The sequence below is a fragment of the Solenopsis invicta genome, chromosome 8 (genome assembly GCF_016802725.1).
Source record: "Solenopsis invicta isolate M01_SB chromosome 8, UNIL_Sinv_3.0, whole genome shotgun sequence".
In the NCBI taxonomy this organism is placed as follows: Eukaryota; Metazoa; Arthropoda; class Insecta; order Hymenoptera; family Formicidae; genus Solenopsis; species Solenopsis invicta.
Window position 1 is genome coordinate 7,355,984 of NC_052671.1, and position 14,107 is coordinate 7,370,090.

General features: G+C 35.9%; 1 protein-coding gene across 1 annotated transcript in view; it reads right to left on the reverse strand.

Moving 5' to 3' along the window:
* Nucleotides 1-14,107, reverse strand: part of LOC105197191 (tyrosine-protein kinase Src64B) — a 56,343-nt gene extending 42,236 nt beyond the window's left edge. Inside the window, 1 exon segment of the mRNA XM_011163453.3 lies at nt 13,689-14,107. The gene's annotated coding sequence lies outside the window, so the exon portion shown is untranslated.

Below are 14,107 nucleotides of genomic sequence, written 5' to 3' on the forward strand. Positions count from 1 at the left end.
ATGTTCCTTGGAGTACGAATATATCGCCGTTCACACTCGACACACACACACACACACACACACACACACACACACACACACACACACACACACACACACACACACACACACACACACACACACAATTCAAGATTAATGCGATTAATGCAATTAGTTTGCTTGCGATAATAATATGTTGGAGCACGTGTGTTAGGATTCAATTTAGTTTCAATGCTCGCTTCTATGTGTATTAATTAGAAAATTCAATTGCATAATTTCTCTTATGTTCGTTATTAATATACACTGAGAGAAAAATATTTTTAAATGAAAAATATACGTTTTCTTAAAATCATGTATTTTGATGCTAGACATTTGTTTGTTCTATTTAAGTAAAAATATTTACTTTCAATTAAATTGACATATTTCCTTAAGTATATAATTTTGCATTTTTTACATTTAAATAATTTTACAAGTAAGCCAATAATATTATTAAACTTAATTGAATTATTTTCTTAGATTAAAAGATCTGGGCAAATATTTTTTAAAACTGCAAGAAAGAATTACTTGATTAAAAATTATTTTTCCATTTTATTTGCATAAATATTTCAATTAAAAACTTTTTAACCTGACTGCAAATAAATAAGCTATTGAGATCCGAGTAAATACTTTTTTTTGTGTTGAATAAAATTTTCTTGATTTTTTCAAAATTTTGTTCTCTTACAATAGTGTAGATATTAAAATGTAATATAATACACACACACACACACACACACACACATAAAGAAAATAATATAAACAAATTTTTCGTGAAGTAATGGACCACGTGACAATGCCGTGGGGTATTTGTCAAATTGGGTCATTAACCACTTTGAAGTTGTACAGCACCGAAATAAGATCACAAGGCTTTCAACGTCGTTTAAGATGGGAGGCAAACGATCCGAAAAGGGATACCCTTTTCAGATAACGTCGTAGATCTTCGCTTTCTTTCATTCCTTTATAATGTAGCAAATGGTGTTACGTAAAATAAATGTACGTAACAAAATTTCTCTCAGAGCTAGTCTTTTGGAAAGAAACATAAATATTTAATTTATATTTTTACATTTCTAAAACGAGTATTATATATATAAGATATTTCATCAAAATCATTTGGAATCGGGAACTACCGCATTTATACGACTGAATAAGAGAAATAAGAAATCAATTATCTTTTCGATATTAACTACCGTTACTAATAACTACAATTATTTAAATAATACGAAAGTCTCTAAATATGAACTCCGAGAAATAAAGAATTATGAAAAACAGTAGAATTATCAAAATTTATGCTCATTAATTACTGGAAAAGATTTAGGCATTAAAATCGGCACGACATATCGCGTGGCGACGTCCGTTTCGAGTCATGGCGTTGTTTAAAGTATTAAAAAAAAAAACGGTAGACAAAATGGAATTACTGGTTTAACGAGTTAATACTATATTCATGTTGATCGTGAAATAGAAGCCTTAGGCGTTTAGTTGGGCTCCTGACGTGACTGTATGCACGATTTCCACGTCGACGCTGATCAAATGTGTTAGCATTAGCGCTGAATCATTAACGAGGGAACGGACCGGCGCATATAGTTATACAGATATCATGGCGCCACGGGTTCGCCGGGAAACCAGATAGAATCATTCCCCACTTCTAGGGTTGCGGAATTGACCAGGATGAAGCACCCCCTGTAGTATACGCTTTTCATGTGTATATTCGAATATATTCAAACGCGACGCCTACATTGTTGAAGCCCCCTGCTTTAAAATCAATAATCAAGTCTCAATAGCTATCTTCTTTAATTTTTGTCGTCAAGTACTTTCTTCTAATTTCAAAGCATTCATTACTCTATTTACATATGCAAAAACGTTCCTATTATAATAATTCGTTACATTATTCTAGTAAAGTGTTGTGTCAGTTATTTTTATTTTTCGTGAAAAATAAATTATTATTCGCGAAAAGATAAATCTTTAACCCAAAAATTTATCCTATATAATTAATAAATTATTTAATCGTAGTAATTTCCCTTTATTTATGCACAGCAACTTATATTACTGTTCATAATAATTTCAATCAAAAATAATTCTTTCAATTTTAAGAAATTTTTTATCGTGTCTGGTCTATTAATTTTATTGGGATAACTCCGATATTTATGCCGTGCGGGAATTTACACCGCAAAAATTAGAAAAAAATAGAAGGAGTGAAGGTAACTTGCTTACAACCTCTATTACATGCCTTTATGTTATATTAGTATTGTGTTGTAATCTTTTACTTTTGATATTAACGAGACCATTGTGAGTTGAGTCAATTTGTCAATGTCATGAGTGGCACAGCGATGTATTATAATTTACATAAAATGATTATTCTCTCTCTCTCTTTCTCTTTGTAGGAAGTGTAAAAGATTTATTGATTATTTCATGGTACATAAGTGTAGAAAGATAGTAAAAGATAGAATACACGAAAATACAAGTGCTTAGCTCTTGTATTCGATCTTTGTCCAATTTGCCTGTCTTTCTCATGAGTGGCCATAAATCCCATCACTTTTGATATACGGCAAAAGTGTAAGAATTTTTTAAAGTTTTTTTCCAAATATAAAAAAAAGTAAGCGTTTCTAATTTTTGTATAATAGTAGACAGTATGAAGTTGTTATTAGTATAATTAATTTTCCTTAAATATAATAAATAATACTTGATAAATTAAGTTTTCGATCGGTGCGGCGTATATACCGCAGAGTTACCCTAACAACTTTAAAACTGTCACTTTAAGCAAGCGATACCTTTCACTTGGCCAAAATTTACCAAAAGGCCTACTCTTTCCCCTTTCCAAATTCTCCGTTGTGTAATAAGAAATAACTTCGTTCCTCGGGAAAGGAGAGTACAGCGGTGTACTTATGTGACTACAGTTTCCTCGTGAGAATCTTCGTTGGCGTCACTGCGTCTCAACGAGGAACATAAGAAAATAAAGAACAACATCCATTCAAGCAGGAGCGGTAAAAGTGTTGGGGCAAGCGCGTCGGAGCGATCTGGCTCCGTCTTCCGGGGTGCAGAAACTGCGGACTTTTGACGGAGCCTGAACTCGTAGAAGAGAATCGTCAAAAATCTTAATCCCGCATACCGCACGTCGTGCCGTTGTTTAGCAGCAAATCGTAATTTTCCACGATTTTAAACGACGAGAAATCCAAAAGAGAAAACTTTGCGTGACAACTTTACGTTCGCGTAATTATTTTATTTTTCATACAATAAAACAAGAGGATCGCGATTTCCGCTACGGCAAAAAAATTACGCACAAAAGGAAAGAAGTTTAATTCAACAAAGTTAACTCAAAACAATTGTTATGTATTCAACGGATGATTTTATGACGCTGTGTGACAATTTGCAGCAGCTTCTATTAGCTTCAGATTCTATTAGCACGTGTATATTAAGGCTCTGATTACGAATATGTAATGTAACGCTTCTAGATAAAATAATCAGTCAATTTGTACCGCATACAGCGATGCAAATCCACTAATTTTTCAAATTTTAATACAATAAGAGCAACGTGACAAACATATAATTAATTATTTCGCATAGATAAAACAAATTGGAGAAAAATAAAAATAAATATCAGAGAAAGAGGGAGAAACTTTAACGACAAAAATCTATACAACGATATTCGTGATTTATTTTCCAAAATATTGTTTTTTTTTCTTTCATGTAGAAAAGTTTCTCCCTTTTTTTTTATGAACGTATTAAAGTTTAATCGATATACCCTTCACGAAAATAAAAGGGCAAACATCCTACGTCTTTCACCTTGAAAGTCACACGACAATATTGGTTGCTTCAATCGCAGGATATTAATAGAACCCAGTGGGACTATCAGGATTGAAGCGACAGCGTACTAATAACGCAGCCCGGCGGGATATCTATTATCTCGTTATAGTCAGCATCAAGACTTATCAGAGGAAGCTGGAACGCGCGCGCGCGCGCGCACAGGATACCCCTTTCTTCCTCCGATAAAAGTTTCCGTGTAAAATTGCGACACGTAAATGGCACGCGGAATTCCCCGTGTTGCGAAAGGGATATAACTCGTCCACATGAGACGGCCTTAATCGCAGCGCGGACGAGCAACGCTATCGCGAGAGATACCGAGGCCGGCATTCCCGGAATTACGTACGCGTTCAGATCAAGGGCTTTCAACGTGGGGGCCTGCGGTCCCTCGGGGAGCTAAACGTTTTAAGGAGTTATTTCCTAAGTGGGCCACTCAACTCCCCCAATTAATAGCTGCAGCGTGAATCGTGGACGGGTAAAAATGAAAATATTTATGATACACGATAGGATCTCTTTCTCAACGCAGCGCAACTCTGATTAAGCGCATAAGAGAGTACCGCAATAAAACATGATAGTCACGCAAAATAATTATGTGGCCAGTTATGTGGATAGTGAATTAGAAATATAAAGTGAGAGAAACGAAAAAAAATAAATGAAATTCAGAATAGGAGTGCGAGAAAGGAAATTGAGGGAAGCGTTGTTCTAAGGCAGTGTGCAGATTTTCCGCAATAGCGGGTTTCGGATACCGTACCGTAAACCTCAATGCACCGCCGCGGCGCGATGCGACGCGGCGACGTCAAGACATCGCGTGTACGGTGAACAATAACGCGGGCCAAGATAAAAATCGCCACGACAATTCACAGTCGGATAGAACTGTAATGTGATTTATTGTAATTTAACGCATTCATATGAAATACACGGCGCGGCGGCGTACACGATATGCGGTAACCGCAAATTTGCGCATTCCCGTCGGAGACACGTGACGAAAGCGCAAGTGAAAAGACGCGACGCGACGCGACGCGAGGAGGAGGCATTTCATTTTCCGTCGTTGGGCATAAATAAAACGTCGCTTCCATAAAACGTCGGGTTTATAAGGCGGCCATTCACGCGTCAGCGAGCAGCTGTTTTTGGTATATTTCATTTCGAACGTCACTCCCTACGAGGACATGCACATTTATCATACAATTACACGGTTGAAGAGGTTTAATTTCAATTTTAGCTAAAAATAATCTATTAGTAATTAAATTAAAAATGATGAAACGCTGATGTTTCCGCGTATTTATATAAAAATATTGCTGGAAATTAAAATTTTAAATTACAACCTTGGAAATGCATCTGTTTTCAAATGTGTACAATTTATAAGATAAGCGCTTAAAATGTATAAAAAGAATTTTCATGTCTAATTAAAAATATTCCATTGCTGTAGAAATTCGAATACATCCTCGTTCAAACGTTCTGTATAAATAATGTAACGTTCTATAAATGGACAAAAATATTATTCTCGTATTTAAAAAAAAAAATTCAATTCTTAGCGTTTCCTTCTTTTAAATAACGGTTATCTTCAAAGAAGATTTTCATTTCAATAGTCCTAAAATATCCTGATCACTTTACTCAAGATTTTTTTGTATGTACACACAGAAACGTACTGTAAATTGCTTGAATTAATATTAATTGCTTCAAATATTTCATAAGTTTATATGTGTATCCATAAATCTATAATATAATACCGAGGGGAAATTCACAGCCGGCATTGGTGTACAAAATTTCGGCAGTGGACTGCCGAAAAAAGTAAGCAGTGACCTATAATATTGACGGCATTGTCATCAGTGGTTGGGGAGTGGTGAGCTCACTTCAGAGTCGGTTTTTCGATCATGGGGTTGAGCACAAAAATTTTTGAATACTTCGGGAAAGCTTTAGAATTCTTGTGCAGGCATTGGCATATGATAATGGGCACGCGGTAGTGTTCATAATTGCATGGCATTGCCTTAATTTTAATATAGGATTGACGGCATTGTAGGCATTGACTAACAATAAGCATTGTCGGCAGTGTACAAAAATGTCGGCAGTGTTTTACAGCAATGCCAAAAATCGGCATTGGTGTACAAAATTTTGGGTTGTGAATTCCCCCTCGTATAATACATTAAATTTATTCGAACTATATTCTAAATCCTAGTAATTTAATAATTCAGGCAAAAATATTAAGCATTTAAATATTAAGCATTTAATTTACTTTGTATTCTGATTTTTTTTCTCCATACAGTTTTAAAGTATTCTTCAAAAGAGAAAGAATATAAATTCTTTATTAGAATCTTCTTTCAGTGATAATGAATTTTTCTAAAATTTAGAGGAAAAGAGTCTACAAAGGCCTTCCCCCTCCCAGGAAAGGTTTTTCGATACATCAAGTATTTAAAAAATTAATTTGCGGAGTAAATATAGTAAATCCATTACAGTACACTGAGAGGAAAAATTCTAATGGTGCTAATTATAAGGAGACAACCATACAAATATTACATAGTATGTTACTATTTTTTATTGGTTTCTTTTAATTATTAATTTAGGTACAATAACTACAATATAGTCCACGTAACTATATATTATAATTTTATTAACAAAATTCATATGGTTGTCCCTTTACAGTTGTCACCACTACAATTTTTTCTCTCAGTATAAATATCTCTGAACTGGAGTCGCTCAAATTGAATATAATTGACCTCAAGATACAGATTTTTATGAGTTTGGACAAACTTTACAAGGGGCCCTTAGAGACCTCTTCCTCCTTTTGAGAAAATATTTGCTAAAGATAACTAAATTATAAAAAAATAAATAAATCGAGTTATCGCTTTTCTTAATAAAACTGATATCTTTCTGCGCGTAAACAATTGACAATATTTATAACACTTCTCTAGCAATATTACTCGCGAGCTTGCGTAACGTATAGATATTGTCAGCTTACTCATCGCGCGGTTTCCCGCGCAAAGAAGCTTTCCGAAAAATCAGGAATTACGTGAATGCAAATCGCAAACGCAAACGACGTCCCGTTTAATCCTTTCCCTTTTCATTGCCGCCCGCGCGCGCGCGCGTACGGTCTCGAGCACGAAACGAATTTATCTCTGCATCGCGCAACCCCCTGATTAATGTTCCCCGCGGTACAATGATATCGGATACGAAACGATAACGTTCGCGTTGCGCGAACGGCGAGGTGTGCGCGGTGAAAGCTCACGATCGCCGTCCGCGTCCGTGCGCAATGACGAATTCGCCAACCGAGAGCCGGCAACGGACTCTTAACGAGAAATCGATTTACCGCTATACAAATAGGCCGAGAAATAAGTATGATTTCGCTACCAACACACCAGTATCGCATACGCGCTAAGCGGATAATTAGCATCCGCTACACGCGACGCGAATCGGACACAGGAGCACGAGAATTTCACCGTTAACGCGCACGCGAAATTCCAGAGCCAATCTCGCGTATAACGATGCAGTGACTTCTTGTCATTGTTGAAATAATACTTGATTTGCGCGGCGCAGAGGGTCGAGAGTATCGTATAGGAAAACGTTTCAGCCGCGCATAATTCACAAGACGTTATTTATGACACTTTTAAGTATCTATAATAATCAACGATATGTGGTGTAAAATATTGGAATAGCCATTCAACTGTTACCTACGGCAACATGCGCTCGCCAAAACGATCATGTGTTGTGCACGCGTTCACGGGGAAAAAAATAAAGCTCATATCGAAAAGAGGAGAAAAAGAGATCCAATATATGTATAGAGGAGCACTCGTATGAAACGAGCACTGTGTGTGACGAATACTATCGTACAATTATAACAGAAATATTGCAATAACAATTGCTATTCGCGACTGCAACTCCAAATAGAATAAAGGATTAAGAGAAAGGAATCTTTCTTCGCAAGCGCGAAAGAAGTGATTGATGATCGGTGCGCTGAGATAATTCAAAATTATCTAGACAAAGATAAGATAAATTATATGTAAATGTATCTTGGACAGAGATAAGCTGAAGTTAATTTAATTTTAAATTTATCTATTATACATAAGGGATAAAATTATTATATATATCGTTTCAACCAAATAATCAGATTAAAAGTTTAAGATATAAAAACAGTATCTTCATATTTTTATTTCTAAATCTTCTTAAAAACAGGTTCTTGAAATAATTTAATCTGACAAAAACGTCCTTCTTTTTATTTGGATCAATACCCAAATATCAAAGTTGAAAGATATAGAAAGGATGTATAGCTCACTTTATAATGACTGACAAAGTTTCTTCTTCATAGTAAAATTTTTCAAACTTAAATATTGAGGCAATTTTTATATCGCACTACCACTATTTTCTGATCTGTGCAATATGTTGTTATCAATTCGAAAGATTCTTTGTTGCTCTGAGGCAGCAATCTTTAAATTCAGACGTCAAATCAATCGATATTTGAACAACAATAACATTTTAATTTCTCCGAAACTATTAATAGGAAAATTATTGAAAAAATCATGCTATCATCTTTACATTATTAGAAACAATAATGGAAAAAACATTTTTTTCAAATAACATTAATTCGGGGTTGAAAGGGTTAACTTAGATAATTTGAAACAGATAACATTTCTTTTATCTAAGATAAAGATGGAGATAATATATATTCTAATAATTTAGATAAAAATGAGATAAAGCCATTTGTTTATTTAGATAACTATCTACATAATTTTATATAGGTGACAGAAAATCACCTGACATCCAGTTGCTGATGCTCCATATAGCAAATAGCAAATAACAGATAATTCTACATGACAAAGCACATTCATATATAAAATCTCGTACGTGAAAATTATTAAAATCATCATCATATCCGAAAAATATGAATCTTTCATAAAACATAAATTCTACAAAAGTAAAAAAAAGTTTTAAAGAGTTTTAGAAGAGCGTATAGACAGCTAATTGGGGAAAAGATAACAAGTGTAAATTGAATGTATCGGGGCTGTGATCTTTAGACGGACTTTCGCAAAGTTAATCAAATTCAATTAATAAAGATTAATTAGATCTAGCTAATCGGAGGTCGTTTGAGATTAAGATCGAGAAGTTTGCGTGGCGTTTAATGTGTTAAGGAAGTTGCTTTACGGTTCCGTGTGAAACGCAGCTTTTGCCAGGCGCTGCTCGCCGCGAATTCGCGGTCACCAATCTCTCACCGGACTTCTCTCTCCCTCTCTCTCTCTCTCTGTCCCCTCTTTCTCTCTTGTATGCGATATTTATCCCACAAGGATGCACGGTGACGCGTGCAATTTCCGATGGAAGCGAGAGCTCGCCGCCAACGTGATTTAAAGGTTAAGCCGAGGTTGGCCGCGCGCGCGGTCGGCCAATCGACCGTAAGGGCTCCGTGGTTAAACTTAAATCAGACCTGCATTTAAGCCGGCCTCGATCGAGCGCTCGTTACATTCAATTCTTGCCCGTGCATCTGAAGGTCCGATTAGGGCACTCGGCGTCCACCGACAGTTTCAGTTCTGTCTGGCTTTATTTGTCAACGAATAAGTTGCGCGCAGAGTGACGCTTAAGAAATAAAAATGGGTTCATATCTACGAGAGTCTGATCACAGTAATAAAAAAAAAAAATTGTAAATGTTACTTTGAATTAAAAAGAAAATAATTTTGTTATTGAAGAAAACTAGCAAGGCAAGTAATTTAAAAATAAAGATTCTTTTTGTTCGTCAATTGCCGGTGAGCGATAACCATTTGCATCAGAGATGTGACTCGTTATTTTCAATATCGTTTTAACTTCGCTACTATTTGTAAACCCTTCGCCACAGACCGCGTTACATTTTTAACAGTTTATTAAGTTTAGTGCACATCGTAATTATGCAGACTTGGAATGTATTACAGAGACCAAAACTGAGAGTTTAAAGTTACGATGCTACATTCTAAATGTCACATTTTTGCAGATTTTATATTATATATTTTAAATAATAAATAAAACACACATATGTAGTCGTAATAGCGACGTGGTATTTAATCAAAATTTCTGAAAAAATTCTCTGAGAATTTTTCAAATTTTCCAAGAATTTTATTCAAAACTACAGGTAAGATTAGAGCAGAAATGTTTTAATGCAGCTTTGAAATAAATTTATTTTATTACACCTTTTAAAATTTATTGATCGTGTATTATAAAAAAAGTCACTTGAGTGTGACAAAAGTTTTTATTCGTTGAATTTGTTTTGAATTTGTTTTAAATTTGAAAAAACACTAAAAATAAATAATATGAAATACATATACTACATAACGATTAGTCTGATAGCACTTTTAGCTCACCAGACGTACAAAAAAGTGATTAAATATATATATCGTTTAGAACGTATCTTTACTCTTTTATAAAAATTCGTGAGTCACACAAGAATATATGATACAAGGATGTACATGCCACATATATCGCTAATCAATTTTGCATCACAACAAAAAAAAGAATCAAGAAGCAATTTTGTCAGAAAAAGAGATAAAGTTAAAATTTCAAAGTAAAAATTTAAAAATTTCTCTGAGTATCAATAAAATTCCGATATTAAAAAATCATGATATTAGGATAATAGAATAAAAAATTAATTCCCTGAAAATTTCAGATTTCCCAGTAATAAACATTCTGTAGTAAGCATATCGCTCATTTGCTACATAACTCAAAAATTGGTATTTTTAAGTTACGTGCAAGAAAACAGATCTTTAAAGTTCTCATTGCTGGTAGAACAATATAATTGATCCCTTAAAAATATAATAAAAAGTGAGAAAAGAAAATTTTGCATCAAGAATATCATAAGTCAAAGAAGATTATTTTTATTTTTAAGGATTGATTTATATTGATGTAAGAATTCAACACACATATTGAATGAGGAACTAATAATACTTTTATTCCTCTAAAATCAGTAGATATTGCCAAAATTGCATTTAAAACTGATATTTTCATGACTTTATTGTTCAAAGTTTTAAAAATTCAAAACATTCAAGTTCATTTCTTAAGCCTGTTTAGATGATTTATATATTATGACAAAATTCAAGACACGTTATTTTTAATAATTTATTCAACTGTGTCAGAGAAGGAAACAATTGAATATTCTATACAAACTATAATTTTAAATCAAATTATGGTTCATGCAATACAATTTTTTTCTCGTCTGTAATTTATATTCATAATTTGATATATAAAAATTAAAGAATTCTGTTTTGAATTTTGTCGCGATTGTAGATCGTGTAGAATAGATTTTAGAAAATTTTGTTTCTCTTTTTAGTCGTGTCGTTATTGCGGCAAATGAGCGATATTGTAAATAAGAGAATTTGCTATTGCCTATCGATGCCAATACAAACTTCGATCGATCTCTCGCTTGATCATATATCACCTTATCTCTTATATTTTTTTCATGAGTACAAAATGCAGATCGCGACGTCACTCGGAAAATTAATCGAGGAAATATTGAACACGGCACTTACAACACTCCATTTGCGCGATTAAATGCCCCGTGGAAACTATCGGCCAAGTTCGAATGCACATAAATTATGGTTAACGCAATGCAAGAAAGCCATGTCAGTCTCAGGCACGAGTGTCGAGGATAAAACGATCCTTCCTAGAGAAAGGAAGGATTTCCCATTCGGATGCGATTAGCCGGATACGCCCTTCTGATAGGAAAACAAAGCCTGCTTCGTAAAGGGTCCTACCCTCATTTTCCACAGGTTACTAACCGTTACACGCTTCATACGATCAGAATAATATTTGAGAGAGAAAATCGATAAAACGACTATGGTCTCTTCACAATTTTAACGACCACGTGAAACGTGATCAATAACTAATAGTCAGCGGAAAATAATAGTTAATCGCGGCGTTATCATACAATGACATCAACAGCGACCTGACACAAGTGACGAGCACGTTTTCGACGTCGGTGTATTTACAAAAAATTTTGTGCACGTTGGGTTCAGCGACTGAAAAAAAATTCCGAAAGATTTTCTCGATAAAAAGTCTGTGTTATCTCAAACATTTTATTTTACGTAATCATTTTTTAATTTTTCTCGCCGAATAGCTTTCCTGTTTTTTTTTCACTATGATAATTAGCGTAATTAATAAGAATTTCCTTTCAGGATAACTGTCAGAAAGTTTGTTAATCTAATATTTTATTTTATGTGCACAAAAAAAGATTATTATTAGATCAACAGTCATATTCTCATGTATATAAAAAAGAGTATAAAATCTTGAAAGAATTTGATAGTCTCAGACAAACATAACTTGCTTATATGAAGAATTTTGTTTCTTCATGTAAACATGTTATGTTTGTTTAAGATTATTAAATTCTTTCAAGATTTTGTAATGCTGTGAAAACAATGAAAAAAATTGTTAAAAAACTAAAATATTTAGTCCAGTACGTTCAACTAAATATTGAGTTGGTTTAGTTAATTTTTGATTAAAAAATTTAATTGACATGAAGCTATATCTTTTGTGCAATTAAATAATTATTGAATAAATCAAATGTTTAGTGTTTAGTTAATCGTACCGCACCAAATATTTCAGTTTCTCAACAAATATTTTTTTCAATGTACATATATGAAAATATACAATTAATTTTATACCAATTTTTTTTCTGTGTATCTTTCAATTTTCTAAGAAAGTCATTTTGTTACACTGTTAAAAATGTCATGAAATTTAATGTATTTTTAAGTTACACATTAAAGCTAATGTATCAATAAGTACGAATCTTGTGCATAAAAGTAGTGAACTTTTGACAACTTGAAATTACATTAACTGACATTAAATGTTCTTTAATGTATCTGCTTGAAATTTGCTTCCGTTACATTTCATTAAATACTGCTGCCGATTTTTAACAATGTATACTTTTCGTCATCATCTCGATAATAACCGCGTTTAAAAAGGATTTTCTTTTAGAATAAAAGCTAGAGATAAAAATCTGTTAACTAAATATTTTACTTTAGAAGTAAAACAGTAAAGTAAATTTCCGTTTTCCATTTCTCAGGCTCCTCTAGCTTCTTCTCGCTGTTTCCATCGTCATCTACACGATTATCGCGATTGACGGGGGGCTTTCTTTATTCACAGGACAGTGTCGAAATGTCTCTCTCTCTCTCTCTCTTTCTTTATCGAATGGACAACCTTGACAAAGGCATCGAGGTGTCTCTCAGAATGGCGAGTATGCCCGTTCGACGTATATCCCAAAAATCCCATTACCTCGCTACAAAACCGATCGCACCCGCAATCATTCGCAAGCGTGGTAATAACGACGATCAATGTCAGAAACGTCCCCCATCGCGTATAAATGTAACGCCCCCATGCAAGCGAGACGCTCTTTCTCCGTCTCTCTCCCACTTGCCGCCGATCGAAAACAACAGATCGCCGCCGACGACGTCGCCTTAATGCAGAGAAAGAGAGAGAGAGAGAGAGAGAGAGAGAGAGAGAGAGAGAGAGAGAGAGAGAGAGCACTCGCCGTACCCCCTGTATTTTCGTAATCGCGTCCGTCACCTGTCCTCGAGAATCGGAATTCGTCGAGGATCGCGTGGCCGTCGAACGGTTCCAAGCGCGAGCACGAAAAGAACGAAATCCGAAGATAATGATTAGCGCAAACCTGTTTCGGACCTCGTGTCATCGGACCGAGCGGGGTCAATGGCGTATTTACGTTTGTTTATTATGGTGGCGGCTCTTCCGGAGAGTCGGAGTCACTGAAGGGCCGCTACCGCCGCCGTCGCCACCGCCGCCACTTTGCCTCGTGTGCGATCGCCTCGACGATGACGACGACGACGACGACGACAACAATGATAATGACGCGATAACGACCACTGCGCGCACCAGCCGCGGAATCAAAACACAAACACACAATGGGGAAAACCGCTACTCACCGCTCCTCGCTGGTTGCCCGTTGCTCTTCCGTGCTCCGCCGTCTCGACGCCACGCTCGTGCCACCCCAGCGCGGGTAATCCACGGCGACGTGTGATTCAGCGGGGCTCCCAGGATACTCCCGGGAAGCTGGAGGTACCGACGAGGGCTAGTGGTCGTCGCCTGTCGTCGTCGCTACCGCGAGCACGAAACCGGCGGCCACACGGCGCATCGCGCGCGCACACGCTCGAGACGCTCGACGAGATGCACCCACGGAACGCGGACTGACAGCTATCCGCGCCGTTCATCATCGGCGGGGAAGAGAGAAGGAGAGCCACCTTCGCTTGCGCTCGCGCCGCTCTCGACTGCTCCTGACCTGACTGCTCCTGCGCCGACCGACCGGCCGGCAACGAACGGCGCCGATGCACGCGTACCGCGCGGT